The sequence below is a fragment of the Oncorhynchus nerka genome, linkage group LG1, assembly GCF_034236695.1.
Source record: "Oncorhynchus nerka isolate Pitt River linkage group LG1, Oner_Uvic_2.0, whole genome shotgun sequence".
In the NCBI taxonomy this organism is placed as follows: domain Eukaryota; kingdom Metazoa; phylum Chordata; class Actinopteri; order Salmoniformes; family Salmonidae; genus Oncorhynchus; species Oncorhynchus nerka.
In genome coordinates, this window is record NC_088396.1 from 32859552 (window position 1) to 32877077 (window position 17526).

Sequence of the window (17526 nt, forward strand, 5' to 3'; positions counted from 1 at the left end):
CCTCCTACTCTGTCCCAGATGCTAATATATGCATATTAGTAGTAGTATTGGATAGAAAGCACTCTGAAATTTCTAAAACTGTTTGAATGATGTCTGTGAGTATAACAGAACTCAAATGGCAGGCAAAAACCAGAGAAGAAATCCAAACAGGAAGTGAAAAATCTAAGGTTGGTCGATTTTCAACCCAGTCCCTATTGAATTCACGGTGAGATATGGATGAAGTTGCACTTCCTAGGGCTTCCACTACATGTCAACCGTCTTTAGAAACTGGTTTGAGGATTCTACTATAAAGGAGGGGCTCATGAGAGCTCTTTGAGTCAGTGGTCTGGCAGGGTGTCTCAGGCTTGTGACGCGCGCTCCCAACAGAGTTTGCTCTCGTTCCAGTGCTTTTCTTCAGACAATGAAATTCTCTGGTTGGAACCTTATTGATGATTTATGTTAAAAACATCCTAAAGATTGATTCCATACATCGTTTGGCTTGTTTCTACGACCTGTAACGGAACTTTTCGAGTTTTTGTCTGGACGAAGTGCTCGCGCCTCATGAAGATGGATTACTGGGCTGAACACGCTAACAACAAGTGGCTAAATGACTTTATGGAACTATATGGAACAAATCAGTAATTTATTGTTGAACTGGGATTCCTGGGAGTGCCTTCTGATGAAGATTACCAAAGGTAAATGAATATTTATACTGTTTTTTCTAACTTCTGTTGACTCCAAAATGGCGGATATTTCTTTGGCTGGTTTGGGCTCTGAGCGCCGATCTCAGATTATGCTTTTTCCGTAAAGTTTTTTTGAAATCTGACACAGCGGTTGCATTAACCTCTTACCTCTACCTGGGACGCTTGCGTCCCAACTAGAGCTCTGGAAATGCAAATGCGCTACGCTAAATGCTAATAGTATTAGTTAAAACTCAAAAGTTCATTAAAATACACATGCAGGGTATCAAATTAAAGCTACACTCGTTGTGAATCCAGGCAACAAGTCAGATTTTTAAAATGCTTTTCGGCGACAGCATGAGAAGCTATTATCTGATAGCATGCACCAATACACTACAACAGAAAAGCACAGCAGGGGACGTAAACAAAATAATTAGCATTTCGGCGTTACACAAACCGCACAATAAAATAGAAAACAGTCATTACCTTTCACCATCTTCTTTGTTGGCACTCCTAGATGTCCCATAAACACTATTGGGTCTTTATTTCGATTAAATCGGGCCATATAAAGCCAAGATATCGTTATATGTAGACTGTGTGATAAACGAAAAAAAACAGCGATTTCACAACGTAACGTCATTTTTTAAAATTCAAAAAGTAGACGATAAACTTTCACAAAACACTTCGAAATACGTTTGTAATGCTACTTTAGGTATTAGTAAACGTTAATAAGCGATAAAAATCATCCGTAGGCGATGTAGATATCATTAGCTGTCGTCTTGGAAAAAATTTCAGGAGAGAGCTCTTCCGGAATGATCTGGGCGGAGACCGGAGGTAAGCGGTGCCCCTCTTTCGGTTCAACCAAGAATCAAAGATGATTAAATTCACAAGATACTCGACAACATGGGGATGCTGTGGGAGTTGAATGCTCGGTCTTATCTAATTCGGCTCACTGTTAACAATTGCGGTAGTGGCGCAAGGATATTTATTTCCATTTTCTGTGATCAGGTTTTCCTGCGCTTTCCTATGTAACGCACGTTATGTAATAGCCACAGTCGTGATTTAACCAGTTTTAAAAACGTCCGAGGGTTTCCTATACACACATTCTAACCATATGAACGTACTATATTCCTGGCATGAGTAGCAGGGCGCTGAAATGTTGCGCGATTTTTAACAAAATGTTCAAAAAAGTAGAGGGTCGACTGAAGAGGTTAACTTCTTGTAATTACCCATCCCGGATCCGGGAGAATTGTCATCAACTGACACTAAGTAGCATAACGCAACGGACAAAAAATCTTACTAGAAAATATTCATATTCATGAAATCACAAGTGAAATATATTCAAACACAGCTTAGCCTTTTGTTAATCACCCTGTCATCTCAGATTTTGAAAATATGCTTTACAGCCAAAGCAAGACAAGCATTTGTGTAAGTTTATCAATAGCCTAGCATAGCATTATGCCTTATGCACGACCCAGCCAAACCGCACTGCTTCTTGACACACTGCTTGCTTAGCCAGGAAGCCAGCCACACCAATTTGTTGGAGGAAACGCCGTACAGCTGGCGGTTGAAGTCAGCATGCATGTCCCCGGAGAAGTTGCGAGAGCGCGATGGGACAAGGACATCCCAGCCGGCCAAACCCTCCCTTACCCCGGGACGATTCTGGCGCAATTGTGCGCCGCCTAATGGGTCTCCCGGTCTCAGCCGGCTGCAACACAGCCCAGGATCAAACCCGGATCTGTAGTGACGCCTGTAGCACAGCGATGCAGTGCCTTAAACTGCTGCACCACTCGGGAGGCCCCATATACAAACATTATTTGGGTAGTGTTTTATCTATTGCTCGATTCATACATTTAAGTTGACCTACTTCCATTGAGATCAGCAAGACTAAAATGAAACCAAAACAAGAGACGAAAATAAGAGAAAGTTGGTGGTTGCATAGTTTCCCTACACCTACGTGTTTGAGCAAGAGTCTGTGTGCACCTGTGGTTGTGACTGCACAATAGGTTCCAAGAAGTGCATCTACATGATGTTGCTGTGAATCTCTGAGGTAGAAGTCACTTCCTAGCTCTAAGAGAGAAGGCAGGGCCCCTAAAAGGTGTGGGTATCATACATCTTCTGTCTCACTCCTGTACTTCTGTTTGGTTAGGACTGGATTCTCAAATCCAATGGGGGAAAATCCAGCTGTGAGGATTCACACCTCAAGAAAACTACCCACAGCATTGTCTTGTCAACCTAGAGTTTAACTTAAAATCACACTTCAGCGAACCTGAAACCCCTCCGTGTGAAACGAAGTGAAGAGGAGCATCTTGGGTTTATAATCTCTAAGGTAAATGTATTCATATAGGTACTGCAAATGTTACTACGAACTATTGGTAGACTTGGGCTTGTGTATGTAGCCACTAGGAAGGATTAACAGCATGTTTCAAATGAGTTCTGATAATAAAGTAAAGCGGTATCCAGAATGGTCCAGCAGCTATGCCATGAACCCAACCTTGCTTAAACAACAGACTGTCTATAGTAAGGTTTGTGGTCCCAACGATTAAGCTATGATGAGTGGAAAAGTGTGTGTGTGTTTGTGTTGTGTTGGTATAGCTGTGTTTGTGTTGTCGGTATGTGTGTTACTTATGTGTGAGTATGTAATGCGTGTGAATGTGTGTGTATATCATGGTTCCAAAACTGGAGGCTCACTGGCTGAATTTGGCCCATAGATTACATTTTATATATACAGTGCCTTGCGAAAGTATTCGGCCCCCTTGAACTTTGCGACCTTTTGCCACATTTCAGGCTTCAAACATAAAGATATAAAACTGTATTTTTTTGTGAAGAATCAACAACAAGTGGGACACAATCATGAAGTGGAACGACATTTATTGGATATTTCAAACTTTTTTTAACAAATCAAAAACTGAAAAATTGGGCGTGCAAAATTATTCAGCCCCTTTACTTTCAGTGCAGCAAACTCTCTCCAGAAGTTCAGTGAGGATCTCTGAATGATCCAATGTTGACCTAAATGACTAATGATGATAAATACAATCCACCTGTGTGTAATCAAGTCTCCGTATAAATGCACCTGCACTGTGATAGTCTCAGAGGTCCGTTAAAAGCGCAGAGAGCATCATGAAGAACAAGGAACACACCAGGCAGGTCCGAGATACTGTTGTGAAGAAGTTTAAAGCCGGATTTGGATACAAAAAGATTTCCTAAGCTTTAAACATCCCAAGGAACAATGTGCAAGCGATAATATTGAAATGGAAGGAGTATCAGACCACTGCAAATCTACCAAGACCTGGCCGTCCCTCTAAACTTTCAGCTCATACAAGGAGAAGACTGATCAGAGATGCAGCCAAGAGGCCCATGATCACTTGGGAGACACACCAAACATGTGGAAGAAGGTGCTCTGGTCAGATGAAACCAAAATTGAACTTTTTGGCAACAATGCAAAACGTTATGTTTGGCGTAAAAGCAACACAGCTCAACACCTGAACACACCATCCCCACTGTCAAACATGGTGGTGGCAGCATCATGGTTTGGGCCTGCTTTTCTTCAGCAGGGACAGGGAAGATGGTTAAAATTGATGGGAAGATGGATGGAGCCAAATACAGGACCATTCTGGAAGAAAAGCTGATGGAGTCTGCAAAAGACTTGAGACTGGGACGGAGATTTGCCTTCCAACAAGACAATGATCCAAAACATAAAGCAAAATCTACAATGGAATGGTTCAAAAATAAACATATCCAGGTGTTAGAATGGCCAAGTCAAAGTCCAGACCTGAATCCAATCGAGAATCTGTGGAATGAACTGAAAACTGCTGTTCACAAATGCTCTCCATCCAACCTCACTGAGCTCGAGCTGTTTTGCAAGGAGGAATGGGAAAAAAATTCAGTCTCTCGATGTGCAAAACTGATAGAGACATACCCCAAGCGACTTACAGCTGTAAACGCAGCAAAAGGTGGCGCTACAAAGTATTAACTTAAGGGGGCTGAATAATTTTGCACGCCCAATTTTTCAGTTTTTGATTTGTTAAAAAAGTTTGAAATATCCAATAAATGTCGTTCCACTTCATGATTGTGTCCCACTTGTTGTTGATTCTTCACAAAAAAATACAGTTTTATATCTTTATGTTTGAAGCCTGAAATGTGGCAAAAGGTCGCAAAGTTCAAGGGGGCCGAATACTTTCGCAAGGCACTGTACATACAGTGGGGAGAACAAGTATTTGATACTCTGCCAATTTTGCAGGTTTTCCTACTTACAAAGCATGTAGAGGTCTGTAATTTTTATCATAGGTACACTTCAACTGTGAGAGACGGAATCTAAATCAAAATTCGAGAAAATCACATTGTATGATTTTTAAGTAATTAATTTGCATTTTATTGCATGACATAAGTATTTGATACATCAGAAAAGCAGAACTTAATATTTGGTACAGAAACCTTTTTGCAATTACAGAGATCATACATTTCCTGTAGTTCTTGACCAGGTTTACACACACTGCAGCAGGGATTTTGGCCCACTCCTCCATACAGACCTTCTCCAGATCCTTCAGGTTCCGGGGCTGTCGCTGGGCAATACGGACTTTCAGCTCCCTCCAAAGATGTTCTATTGGGTTCAGGTCTGGAGACTGGCTAGGCCACTCCAGGACCTTGAGATGCTTCTTACGGAGCCACTCCTTAGTTGCCCTGGCTGTGTGTTTCGGGTCGTTGTCATGCTGGAAGACCCAGCCATGATCCATCTTCAATGCGCTTACTGAGGGAAGGAGGTTGTTGGCCAAGATCTCGCGATACATGGCCCCATCCATCCTCCCCTCAATACAGTGCAGTCGTCCTGTCCCCTTTGCAGAAAAGCATCCCCAAAGAATGATGTTTCCACCTCCATGCTTCACGGTTGGGATGGTGTTCTTGGGGTTGTACTCATCCTTCTTCTTCCTCCAAACACGGCGAGTGGAGTTTAGACCAAAAAGCTCTATTTTTGTCTCATCAGACCACATGACCTTCTCCCATTCCTCCTCTGGATCATCCAGATGGTCATTGGCAAACTTCAGACGGGCCTGGACATGCGCTGGCTTGAGCAGGGGGACCTTGCGTGCGCTGCAGGATTTTAATCCATGACGGCGTAGTGTGTTACTAATGGTTTTCTTTGAGACTGTGGTCCCAGCTCTCTTCAGGTCATTGACCAGGTCCTGCCGTGTAGTTCTGGGCTGATCCCTCACCTTCCTCATGATCATTGATGCCCCACGAGGTGAGATCTTGCATGGAGCCCCAGACCGAGGGTGATTGACCGTCATCTTGAACTTCTTCCATGTTCTAATAATTGCGCCAACAGTTGTTGCCTTCTCACCAAGCTGTTTGCCGATTGTTCTGTAGCCCGTCTCAGCCTTGTGCAGGTCTACAATTTTATCCCTGATGTCCTACACAGCTCTCTGGTCTTGGCCATTGTGGAGAGGTTGGAGTCTGTTTGATTGAGTGTGTAGACAGGTTTCTTTTATACAGGTAACGAGTTCAAACAGGTGCAGTTAATACAGGTAATGAGTGGAGAACAGGAGGGCTTCTTAAAGAAAAACTAACAGGTCTGTGAGAGCTGGAATTCTTACCTGTTGGTAGGTGATCAAATACTTATGTCATGCAATAAAATGCAAATGAATTACTTAAAAATCATACAATGTGATTTTCTGGATTTTTGTTTTAGATTCCGTCGCTCACAGTTGAAGTGTACCTATGATAAAAATTACAGACCTCTACATGCTTTGTAAGTAGAAAAACCTGCAAAATCGGCAGTGTATCAAATACCTGTTCTCCCCACTGAATATATACACACATTACCAGTCAAGTTTGGACACATCTACTCATTCAAGGGTTTTTATTTATTTTCACTATTTTCTACAGTGTATAATAATAGTGAAGACATCAAGACTATGAAATAACAAATATAGAATCATGTAGTATCCAAAAAAGTGTTAAACATATCAAAATATATTTTGGAATTTAGATTCTTCAATGTACTGTAGCCACCCTTTTACCTTGATGACAGCTTTACACACTCTTGGCATTCTCTCAACCAGCTTCACCTGGAATGCTTTTCCAACCGTCTTGAAGGAGTTCCCACATATGCTGAGCACTTGTTGGCTGCTTTTCCTTCACTCTGCGGTCAATCCTAAACCATCTCAATTGGTTTGAGGTCGGGTGATCTGATGCAACACTCCATCACTCTTTTTGGTCATATAGCCCTTACACAGCCCTGGAGGTGTGTTGGGTTATTGTCCTGTTGAAAAACAAATAATAGTCCCACTAAGCACAAATCAGATGGGATGGCATATAGTTGCAGAATGCTGTGGTAGCCATGCTGGTTAAGTGTGCCTTGATTGCTAAATAAATCACAGACAGTGTCACCAGCAAAGCACCCCCCACATCATCACACCTCCTCCATGAATCACGGTGGGAACCACACATGCGGAGATCATCCATTCACCTACTCTGCTTCTCACAAAGACATGGCTGTTGGGACCACAAATCTCACAGTTGGACTCATCAGACCAAAGGACAGATTTCCAATGGTCTAATGTCCATTGCCCATGTTTCTTGGCCCAAGCAAGTCTCTTCTTACTATTGGTGTCCTTTTAGTAGTGGTTTCCTTGCAGCAATTTGACCATGAATTCAGTGTCCTCTGAACAGTTGATGTTGAGATGTGTCTGTTACTTGAACTCTGTGAAGCATTGATTTGGGCTGCAATTTCTGAGGCTGGTAAATCTAATGAACTTATCCTCTGCAGCTGAGATAACTCTGAGGATTCCTTTCCTGTGGCGGTTCTCATGAGAGCCAGTTTCATCATAGCGCTTGATGGTTTTTGCGACTGCACTTTAAGAAACTTTCAAAGTTCTTGAAATGATCCAGATTGACTGACATTCATGTCTTAAAATAATGATGGACTGTCATTTCTCTTTGGTTATTTGAGCTGTTCTTGCCAAAATATGGACTTGGTCTTTTACCAAATAGGGCTATCTTCTGTATACCACCCTTGCGTTGTCAAAACACAACTGATTGGCTCAAACGCATTAAGAAGGATAGAAAATCCACAAAATAACTTTTATCAAGGGACACCTGTTAATTGAAATACATTCCAGGTGACTACCTCATGAAGTTGGTTGAGAGAATGCCAAGAGTGTGCAAAGTTGTCATCAAGGGAAAGGGTGGCTACTTTGAAGAATTTCAAATATAAAATATATTTTGATTTGTTTAACACTTTTTTGGCTACTACATGATTCCATATGTGTTATTTCATAGTTTTGATGTCTTCACTATTATTCTACAATATAGAACATAGTAAAAATAAAGACAAATCCTTGAATGAGTAGGTGTGTCCAAATTATGACTGGTGCTGTATATAAATTGTTGTATATAATAGACTGTAAGAACAACAGCAAATCAGCTCCAAGTGATTTGAATTGTGTATATCTGTTCCCAAGTATTCCCTTGCATAATAAATATGTGATTGTATACAAATGATTGTTTTAGTCAAATATCACATCTGTTTGGAATTCTTGCGTTCAAATCTAGTTGATAATCCCTGGTGTATTAAATGTGTATGCATAGTCTTGTGAGGCCGTGTCTAGACTCGACAGTTAATGCAGTTTTTGTATTCTGATCATGAAGTTCTGGAATGGAATTCCGAACACGTCATGTGTCTACAGCTGCATTTAAATGTGTCCACCATGTCCACATATTGTCCAGATTCTCTTTTCCCGCAAATGCCAGTATGCATTCTGCAAACGGTGGATTCAGAAAAATTGTTATATTAACAGAACAACAACTTGATGGCAGTAGCTACCGTTGAAGTTGGAAGTTTACATACACCTTAGCCAAATACATTTAAACTCAGTTGTTCACTATTCCTGACATTTAATCCGAGTAAAAATTCCCTGTTTTAGGTCAGTTAGGATAACCACTTTATTTGAAGAATGTGAAATGTCAGAATAATACTAGAGGGAATGAATTATTTCAGCTTTTATTTCTTTCATCACATTCCCAGTGGGTCAGAAGTTTACATACACTCAATTAGCATTTGGTAGCATTGCCTTTAAATTGTTTAACTTGGGTCAAACGTTTCAGGTAGCCTTCCACAAGCTTCCCACAATAAGTTGGGTGAATTTTAGTCCATTCCTCCTGACGGGACTGGTGTAACTGAGTCAGGTTTGTAGGCCTCCTTGCTCTCACACACTTTTTCAGTTCTGCCCAAAAGTTTTCTATAGGATTGAGGTCAGTGCTTTGTGATGGCCACTCCAATACCTTGACTTTGTTGTCCTTAAGCCATTTTTCCACAACTTTAGAAGTTTGCTTGGGGTCATTGTCCATTTGGAAGACCCATTTGTGACCAAGCTTTAACGTCCTGACTGATGTCTTGAGATGTTGCTTCAATATATCCACATAATTTTCCAACCTCATGATGCCATCTATTTTGTGAAGTGCGCCAGTCCCTCCTGCAGCAAAGCACCCCCACAACATGATGTTTCACGGTTGGGATGGTGTTCTTCGGCTTGCAAGCCTCACCCTTTTTCCTCCAAACACAATGATGGTCATTAGGGCCAAACAGTTCTATTTTTGTTTCATCAGACCAGAGGACATTTCTCCAAAAAGTACGATCTTTGTCCCCATGTGCAGTTGCAAACCATAGTTTGGCTTTTTATGGCGGTTTTGGAGCTGTGGCTTCTCCTTGCTTAGCGGCCTTTCAAGGTTTTGTCGATATAGGACTCTTTTTACTGTGGATATAGATACTTTTGCACCTGTTTCGTCCAGCATCTTCAATGGGTCCTTTGATGATTGTTCTGGGATTGATTTGCACTTTTTGCACCAAAGTACATTCATCTCTAGGAGACAGAACGCGTCTCCTTCCTGAGCGGTATGACAGCTGCGTGGTCCCATGGTGTTTATATACTTGCGTACAATTGTTTGTACAGATGAACATGGTACCTTCAGGCGTTTGGAAATTGCTCCCAAGGATGAACCAGACTTGTGGAGGTCTACAATTTTCTTTCTGAGGTCTTAGCTGATTTCTTTTGATTTTCCCATGATGTCAAGCAAAGAGGCACTGCGTTTGAAGGTAGCCTTGAAATACATCCACAAGTACACCTCCAATTGACTCAAATTATTTTAATTAGCCTATCAGAAGCTTCTACAGCTATGACATCATTTTCTGGAATTTTCCAAGCTGTTTAAAGGCACAGTCAACTTAGTGTATATAAACTTCTGACCCACTGGAATTGTGATACAGTGAATTACAAGGGAAATGATCTGTAAACAATTGTTGGAAAAATGACTTTTGCCATGCACAGAGTAGAATGTCCTAACCGACTTGCCAAAACTATAGTTTGTTAACAAGACATTTGTGGAGTGATTGAAAAATAAGTTTTAATGAATCCAACCTGAGTGTATGTAAACTTCCGACTTCAACTGTAACTGATATAGGTGACAAGCTTTGCTAACCTCTGTAGCTAGCTAGCAAGCAATGCTAAAGGGATTGCAAACAGGTTAGCATAATTGTAGCGAAACAGAAAAATGTTTTTCTAAATATTAGCTTGCTGGCTAGCATTGATGATGCCAGCAAACATACGCTTGGAATGTATTTCCTCCAACGTTATAATGAAAAGCTACCTCTCAGTCACAAAACACAAGTTTTATGGAGACTTGTGGGCACGTGCTGATGATGTTGCCCACTGTATGCACTTTCGGTAGCATGAATTTGTCCAGACTGAGGAGAAATCCACACACAATGCATCCCTGACTTCCTCCTGAGGTGGTCAGACAGATCTGAACACAATCACATCACAATGCATCTTTTGTGCATCTAGACATCTTTTCAATGGGATCTCGTATTCTGATTGCAGAAGTCACATGTAAGTGTCAAATGTAGACACGGCCTAAGTGTGCATAGAGTCAGAGCAAGATAGGGTAAGTGTGGATATCCAAACGGGTAACCATTTAATTAACTATTTAGCAATCTTATGGCTATTTCATAGTCTTAAGTCTTGGGTGTAGAAGCTGTCTCGGAGTCTGTTGGTTCGACCACTGTTTGCTGGACGGTATCAGAGTGAACAGTTTATGGCTTTGGTGACTGGAATCTTTGGCAATATTTCGGCCTTCCTCTGACACTGCCTGATATACTGTAGAGGTCCTGGATGGCGTTCGAGGGCGGTGTATTTGCCTTACAGAGCTGTGATGCAGCCAGTCAAGATGCTCTCGATGGTGCAGCTATAGAACTTTTTGAGGATCCGAGGGCCCATGACCAATCTTTTCAGCCTCTTGAGGGGGAAGAGGCGCTGTCGTTCCCTCTTCACGACTGTGAGGGTGTTTGAGTGTAAGTCCTTAGTGATGTGGACACCAAGGAAGTTGAAGCTCTCAATCCGCTCCACTACAGCCGAATCCATGTGGATGTGGCCGTGCTCTCCCCTCTTTATGCTGTAGTCCACGATCAGCTCCTTGGTCTTACTGACGTTAAGGGATAGATTGTTGTCCTGGCACCACAATGCCAAGTCTCTGTCTTAATCCCGGTAGGTTGTCTCATCGCCATCAAACTTGATGATGGTGTTGGAGTTGTGCGTGGCCATGCAGTCGTGGGTGAACAAGGAATACAGTAGGAGATTAAACACATACCCATGAGGGGCCCCTGTGTTGATGGTCAGCATGGCAGAAGTGTTGTTGCCTACCCTCACCACCTGGGGTCTGGGGCCGTCCCATTACAAAGTTCAGGATCCAGTTGCAGAGGGAGGTTATCAGTCCCAGGATCCCCAGCTTGGTGATGAGGTTGGAGGGCACTCAGCTTTCCTCAATTTTTCAACTGCTACCGTGCGGGTCCTTGCGGGGAAGATAGCTGAGGACAATCTCTCTGTTCTTGTGACTGAAGCGTCAAATGCAAAAAATAATGGCAGTAAACTATCCTGCAGAGGTTAACCAGTGATAACTTATATAACTTTAAAGCTAGAATCCACAACTGAAACAATAACAAAGTGGTAACCCAACCCGTGTTTTGGTAAAAAGATGAGGGATTGGCCTGGAGAAATGTAAACACTATCAAATTTATAGACAGAGCTATGCATGCGAAGACTGACCATCCATCATAGTACAATTATAGTTTTAACCATGTTTTGAGGCTATATAGTGTTTGTTTACATTTACATTGTTTACAAACATTGGAATAAAGCAAGCTTTTATTTTGGGTTCTGATGGTGTACAACAATTTAACTAAGCTTATGAGGGATTCATAAGTTATATTCTATAACAATCAGTGGGTCTATATTTTGAATTTATACGTAGCAACTAAAGATTCCAAGTTTAAACATTATTTTATTCTAAAATCCATATTCTTTAAGGTATTAGGATTTTGAGGAACTCCCTGTTCTGGAGCCTCATTTATGAATGGTGCATATGCACAAAAAATATTATAAACATTGCCTGTGCAAAATTTTCCCGCAAAAGTTGGTGTTTATCAAATTTGAATTTGACAGGAAAGTTTGAGTGTCACCAAGCAAATCTTAGACCACACGTATACACAACCTCTAGTGGTTGAGGAGTTGTATTACAAGCAAATCTTAGACCACACGTATACACAACCTCTAGTGGTTGAGGAGTTGTATTACAAGCAAATCTTAGACCACACGTATACACAACCTCTAGTGGTTGAGGAGTTGTATTACAAGCAAATCTTAGACCACACGTATACACAACCTCTAGTGGTTGAGGAGTTGTATTACAAGCAAATCTTAGACCACACGTATACACAACCTCTAGTGGTTGAGGAGTTGTATTACAAGCAAATCTTAGACCACACGTATACACAACCTCTAGTGGTTGAGGAGTTGTATTACAAGCAAATCTTAGACCACACGTATACACAACCTCTAGTGGTTGAGGAGTTGTATTACAAGCAAATCTGATTATTATCGAGGAAATTGAGGTGTTTGACAGACAGGACTTAGAGATCATTGTTTTGAAGGCTTGGACACAAATTAATTCCTCTTTTCCTCAGTCAAGAAGTTGTGCTGTGGGTGCAAGTGACAGAAAGATTAACCTTATCTGTCTTACTATCTGTCGTTCTGCCCCTAAACAGGCAGTTAACCCACTGTTCATAGGCAGTCATTGAAAATAAGAATTTGTTCTTAACTGACTTGCCTAGTTAAATAAAGGTAAAAAAAATGTGTGTTGCTAAGTGCTAGGAATGTGATAGTTGTTGCTGGTTAGTACTCTGTATGATCATGGAGTAAAAACAATGGACCATGCACGTGTTGCAGAGATAGCTTACAGAGCTGTGGCCTTGCATGAGGACTAAAGAGTAACCTGCTAAAAAGTAGGTGGAATTTTTGGTCTTGTGTGGTTGACTTCGGAGTAAAGTGTTGACTATGTTTCAATCAGTTAGTTGACATTTTGTGTTTTTTTAATTGTATATTTTGTAGTACCTTGATGTTCTTCTCTATACTGTCTTGACGTTCTTCTCTGTTATGTTCTTTTATGAGTTGTGTTATCTTATTTTACACTCAATCTTCACTTTGTTTTGGCTTCACGTCTCTGACATCAGTTATCAGATTCATTGTGAGAGGTCAATCATGTCAGATATGAGGGACCCGAGTGGCACAGTGGTCTAAGGCACCGCATCTCAGTGCTAGAGGCATCACTACAGACCCTGGTTTGATTCCAGGCTGTATCACAACCGGTCATGATTGGCAGTCCCATAGGCCCAGCGTTGTCTGAGGTAGGACATCATTGTAAGTAAGAATGTGTTCTTAACTGACTTGCCTAGTTAAATAAAGGTAAAATTTAAAAAATAAGAAGGAGCTAGAAGCATCCTATATGGTGGCTAGCACAGGCAAGCCCCATACTATTGTGGAGGACTTAATTCTTCTTGCTGCCGCGGATATGGTTGGGACAATGCTGGGGGAAAAGGCCCAAAAAACTAAACAGACAATGCCTGCATCAAACAACACTGTTTCACGACGCATCAGTGACATGGCAGGAGATGTTTTGAAACAATTACTGCTTCGGATACCAGACAGGGAATTCTATGCGTTACAGCTGGATGAGTCAACAGATGTGGCGGGCCTGGCACAGCTCCTGGTACAAGTCCCTTACGTTTATGGAGGGTCAGTTAAGGAAGACATCCTCTTCTGCAAACCACTGAAAACCAGGACAACAGAAGATAATCTTTTTTAAGTACTGGACAGCTTAGTGACATCAAATGGACTTTGGTGGTCAAGAAGTGTTGGTATCTGTACTAATGGCGCAAAAGCCATGACAGGGAGACATAGTGGAGCGGTAAGGGGTTAAACAAGCAGTTTCTCCCGATGCCACTTGGGTACACTGCAGAATCCACCAAGAGGCTCTAACTGCCAAGGGAATACCTGACAGCTTGAAAGACGTTTTGGACACTACAGTGAAAATGGTTGACTTTGTTATAGCAAGGCCCCTGATATCGGCGGCGACCATGTAACGCTTTTACAACATACAGAATTGTGCTGCTTATCAAGGGGGAAAGTATTGACACGTTTTTTAATTGAGAGATGAGAGTAAAGTTTTCTTTACTGACCATAATTTTCACTTGTTTGACCACTTGCATGATGATTTTTCTCACCTGAATGATCTGAATCTAGGATTACAGGGACTCTCTATAACTATATTCAATGGGCAGGACAAAATTGAGGCTATGATTAGGAAGTTGGAGCTCTTTTCTGTCTGCATTAACAAGGACAACACACAGGTCTTTTCATCATTGTATGTTTTTTTGTGTGCAAATCAACTCAAGCTTACGAACAATGTCAAATGTCAAATGCGAAGCACCTGAGTGAGCTGGGTGTGAAATTACGCAGGTACTTTCCCCAAATGGACAACCCAGGCAACTGGATTCATTATCCCTTTCATGCCCTGCCTCCAGTCCACTTACCGATATCTAAACAAGAGAACCTCATCGAAATTGCAACAAGCGGTTCTGTGAAAATGTAATTTAATTAGAAGTCACTGCCAGATTTCTGGATTGGACTTCGCTCGGAGTATTCTGCCTTGGCAAATAGCGCTGTTAAGACACTGATGCCCTTTGCAACCACGTACTTGTGTGAGAGTGGATTCTCGGCCCTCTCTAGCATAAAAACTAAATACAGGCACAGACTGTGTGTGGAAAATGATTTAAGCCTGAGACTCTCTCCAATACAACACAACATTGCAGAGTTATGTGCATCCTTTCAAGCACACCCTGTGTGTGAGTTTACTCACCATTTTCAATGAACAAATAAGGTTGTATATGTAAGATGGTTAAATAAAATTATTAATTGCAGGTTGCTAGTGATCTAAAATTCAGGTTGGATATCCCCATTCTTGCTGGATATTTATCAGATTTACACATCACTTTGCAAGCCAGCATAATGTGACAGATTGCGTGAATAACCCACTATGTTGGGTTTTTCAAATGATCCAAACATGGGTTATCAAATTCGTTTTTATTCACTTTCTTTCTGGTTGCCCAAGCAGCTCGGTCTTTTTTAACATAATCCATAGATTATTTTCAGGAGGTGTGGCTTATTAGGGATGTGGCTTTTAGATAGTTATTTTTGGCCACCCGTGAGAGTAAATGTCATTCCTGTTGGACATGTTAATTTTGTACACTGCAACATTTTACTTGAAAGTTATTCCACATCACATAATCTAATACATTTTTTAAAAACATTATTATTACTATCCCATTGGGGATATCCAATTATGATTTGCATAGGCTTTTAAGGAACTCATATACTTATGTAGGCTTAATTAAAGCTAAAAAAAAATTGTTAGCAATTCAACAGAACAGATGAACTGAAATTACATTTACTCTCACGGGTGGCCAAAAATGACTTCCTGAAACCACGCCCCTACTATGTCAAATCTCCAGTCTTCTGATTTGACCCGCTCGGTCATATCTCAGTAACCCAGAGTCCCCAAAACCAACCTTGCTCTTTTTTAAAAGACATGAGTTTTGAATGACACCTACCCCCTTTGTTCCATGCTAGCTGAAGACCTAGCTAGCCAGTAACTAGCTAACACCAGACAGAGATGAAAGGGGAAACATATAAGAATCGTTGCCATTGATGAACAGGGTAAACTTTTATATTTGATGACACCCTAAAGTTACATTTTGGCACGAGTAGAGTAGGTATCTAGCTATATACCACATCCCTATGTAAACATGCCTTCTCCAAAGTTGGTTACAAGGCAGTACTTTTTTAAATGTTGCAATTGGTTCATTAAAATGAGACTGAAGGCGATGTCACCTTGTCCCGTTAATAATGAATCCAAGTGTTTGACATGGGGGAGGTGACCAGTAACTTTATGATCAAACATTATCAATCTAGAATCAATTGTCATTTTTCATACTTCGGTCATCACACTTTGATCTGGTTTCCTTCAGATGTCATCCAGTTTCATGGAAAACATGATTTTGACTGTCCAATACCTTTAAATAGATCAATTTGAATGATAACATATTCACTTAGGATCTCACTTGGTGAAGTCCATAGAGGAATTTCTGTGTAGAGACAATCTGGGGCAGGCCTTCACGGAAAACAAAAAATATTTGACTACAGGAGTCACCACGGTAGTCAACCACCACAGCCCGTGACGGTAGTCAACCACCACAGCCCGTGACGGTAGTCAACCACCACAGCCCGTGACACGCAGGTAGGCGAGCTAATACCCCACTCGATTTCGTCTCTGCGTTATATTGGCATCGAACATGTCACCCTCCCTAGGAGAGGGGGTGACCTTGATAATTTATTGTTAAAACGAGAGGCTGCCTGGATCTTTAATTTAAAGACCCTTGCGCCCTTCGGTCTCAACGTAGACTTTGATCTGAAGCCATTCTTGTGATTATTGTGACTTTGCCATTGTAATTGTGTGTAAACTTGTATAGTCAAATTAATCTATGATCGTTTGCTATCCATTTGTTTGTATGCTGTTCTTTGTATGACATTTTAATATTTGATTATTAACCAATGATATTAGGCCACTCCTGGCCATGATTACAGACACCTGTGTCTTTTGACACTATATAAACGAGTCATCTCGCAGTGTTTGTGATTATACCCTGATGAAGACAGCTTGGCTGTCGAAACGTTGGTATTACATTTTTGCATCTGAGCTCCAAGAGTGTGCGGCTCTCTTTTATTTTCGAGCTAATACCTCATACCTGGAGCAGGGCCAGACACATTCCACCACAGAAAGCTATTAGTTGAATGAAAATGATCACCAGGGGTGAACAAACCTAACCTGGGAGAACTACCTTGCTGCACTCAAACCCTTCACAAGAACACATGATTCTGCTAGCTGCTCACTAGGACTGATTAGTTGAATCAAAAATCGAATCAAAGTTTATTGCTCACATAGACAGTTTAGTAGTTGTTATAGTGGGTGCAGCGAATTGCTTGCGTTATTAGATCCTTATAGTGCAGTAAAATGTCAAACATCAGGTGTGATTTAGCAAAAGCCTGCAACCCCAGTTGCTGTCCAGCAGCAGGGTTGGCTATCCCTGGGGTGATGATACTGTGAGGCATAAGAGTCATGAGGTCAGGGTTGTGAAAGCTAAGCTTCCTGTTCTCAGCTGGTCTGGATTGACTACCTGCATGACTTGACTCTGTCACACCCTGATCTGTTTCACCTGTCTTTGTCCTTGTCTCCATCCCCCTCCAGGTGTCGCCCATCTTCCCCATTATCCTCAGTGTATTTATACCTGTGTTCTCTGTTGCCAGTTAGTTTTGGTCATCAAGCCTGCCAGTGTTTTTCCCTTGCTCCTGCCTTGTTCTAGTTTCTGTTTTCCTGTTTTTTGACCACTCTGCCTGCCCTGACCCCACGACTGCCTGCCGTTCTG

The 17526-nt window shown here is 41.5% G+C and overlaps 1 protein-coding gene across 1 annotated transcript in view; it reads left to right on the plus strand.

Annotated features, from left to right (window-relative positions):
- Positions 1 to 2715: 2715 nt before the first annotated feature.
- LOC115129480 (interleukin-1 receptor type 1-like) overlaps positions 2716 to 17526 on the plus strand; it is a 32102-nt gene continuing 17291 nt past the window's right edge. Inside the window, exon 1 of the mRNA XM_029659872.2 lies at positions 2716 to 2988. The gene's annotated coding sequence lies outside the window, so the exon portion shown is untranslated. The remainder of the gene's footprint in view (positions 2989 to 17526) is intronic.